We start from the raw sequence: 2,257 nt of genomic DNA on the forward strand, positions 1-2,257 counted from the left end.
CTGAGCCTCTTTTTTTTTTCTTTTGGGTCCGGTTGTGGAGCCTGAACTCTTGGCCCGGGCACTGTCCCTCAGCTCTTCAGCTCAAGGCTAGCGCTCTACCATTTGAGCCACAGCGCCACTTCCGGCTTTTTTCATTTTGCTTATGTGGTGCTGAGGAATCGAACCCAGGGCCTCTGGCATGCAAGGCAAGCACTCTACCACTGAGCCACCTTCCCAGCCCCCTCTTTTTTTTTAATTTTTATTTTTGGGTCCAGTCGTAGGGCCTGAACTCTGGGCCTGGGCGCTGTCTCTCAGCTCTTCAGCTCAAGGCTAGGGCTCTACCACTTGAGCCACAGCACCATGTCCGGCTTTTTTCTTTTTGCTTATGTGGTGCTGAGGAATCAAACCCAGGGCCTGAGGCATGCAAGGCAAGCGCTCTACCACTGAGCCACCTTCCCAGCCCCTCCCTGAGCCTCTTTATGTTCAAGGCTAGCACTCTACCACTTGAGCTACATCGCCATTCTGTTTTTTGGGGTTAATTAGAGATAAGAGTTTCATGACTTCCTTGTCTGGGCTGGCTTTCAACTGCAATCCTCAGATCTCAGCCTCCTGAGTAGCTAGGATGATAGGCGTGAGCCACCTGCACCCTACTTTGCTGGGCTGGGCCTTCTTGATATTAATTAAAAGTGACAATACCTTGTCTCAAACTCCCCTCGTCTTCATTTCTTAGGATTTCCCTGGGCCTATTCACCAGACTTCCCTGGGCTTCATCCCTCTCACAACTTCAATGAGCATCTTTTTTTTTTTTTGGTCGGTCGTGGGGTCTGAACTCTGGGCCTGGGCGCTGTCCCTGAGCTCTTCAGCTCAAGGCTAGCGCTCTACCACTTAAGTCACTGCGCCACTTCCGGTTTTCTTGTGGTTTATTGGAGGTAAGAGTCTCACAGTCTTTCCTGCCCAGGCTGGCTTTGAACTGTGATCCTCAGATCTCAGCCTCCTGAGTAGCTAGGATTACAGGCGTGAGCCACCGGCGCCCGGCCCGTTCACTGATGTTTAACTCGTTAATCTTTGGCTCCAATTTGCCCCCTCGGTTGTGGAGCCTTCTTGGACTTCTTCACTGGCCACCTTGAAGGTCCCTCCCATCTGCAACACCTCCTTTCCCAACAATCCTGCTGTCCTCGCTTTCCCACCCTCAGCTGCTTCTCTAGTCCCTCTAGATCTAGTTCTTCCAAATCGGCCTTCCATATATAAGTGAAAGCCATCAGTCCCAAGCCCCCAACTCCTTAAGATCCTCCCCGTCTTGATCCCTGTCACAGGACAAGCCCAAACTCCCTCCAGTGGCCAAACATCTGGCCGCAGCTCATCCCTCACCACTCCAACCCTGAATGCATTTCTTTTTGAATTCCAGTAACGAGCCATCCAAATGTCTCCGTCATCCGAGGTTCTCAAGTCACCCGAGGGCCTTCTGGCGGGTGGGGGCGTGCTGGTCCCCTTCGGATTAATTACCACTGATGCAGGACACTTTGAGGACTCATTGCAACAATCCTATTTACTGATGGTTTCTTTCCTGCTGGAGATGCCTTCTCTCTTTCCATCCTAAATGGTCCATCTCCCGCCCCTCCCCGTCCCCGGTGTCACGGGAGATCGGCTCAGAGTGGCACCCTGGGGCGTGGGGACCAAGGTGTGCAGGTGCTGTCTCTGTCTCTCTCTCCTCCTTCTCTGTCTGTCTCTGTCTCTTTCGCTTTCTCTCTCTCCTCCCACCTCTCTCCCGTGAGCAGGGAAGTCGTAGGGCTCAGGCCCTGGGTGAGGCGTGTCAGAGGGGCGGGGTGGAAGGGGACTAAGAACGCCAGAATGAAGAATTGTGACTCTGAAGAGACCGGCGCGAGATCGCCCCCTGTCGGCTCGGGGGTCCAATCACAAGGTTCTACTGGCCCGTTGCCCTTGGCAACGCCCCGCGCGCCCCGCCCTTTCTCCCGCCCTCCACTTAGAGTGCGGGCCTGGCCGCCTGCCCGTCACCCTCAAGTCTGACCAATCCCATTAAAGAGAGGGCGGGCCTCTTGGGCCTCGTTCCAGCCCCATCGCTCCCCTCCCTGGTCAGGACCCCGCCTTTTCGTCGCACACCTCCCGCCCTTCGGGCTGCCCTCGCCGCGGGTTGGCTAGTGCCCTGTTCGTCATCTGGGCGTAAGCTAATGGCGGCGCGCGATGGGCCCGTCGGGGCGGGGCCAGGGGCGGTGACGCACGGCGCGGTGACGCAGCGCGACGGCGGCGGTGGCGGCGGCGG

Source organism: Dipodomys spectabilis, unplaced genomic scaffold (assembly GCF_019054845.1).
Source record: "Dipodomys spectabilis isolate Male_0828 unplaced genomic scaffold, ASM1905484v1 ptg000422l, whole genome shotgun sequence".
In the NCBI taxonomy this organism is placed as follows: Eukaryota; Metazoa; Chordata; class Mammalia; order Rodentia; family Heteromyidae; genus Dipodomys; species Dipodomys spectabilis.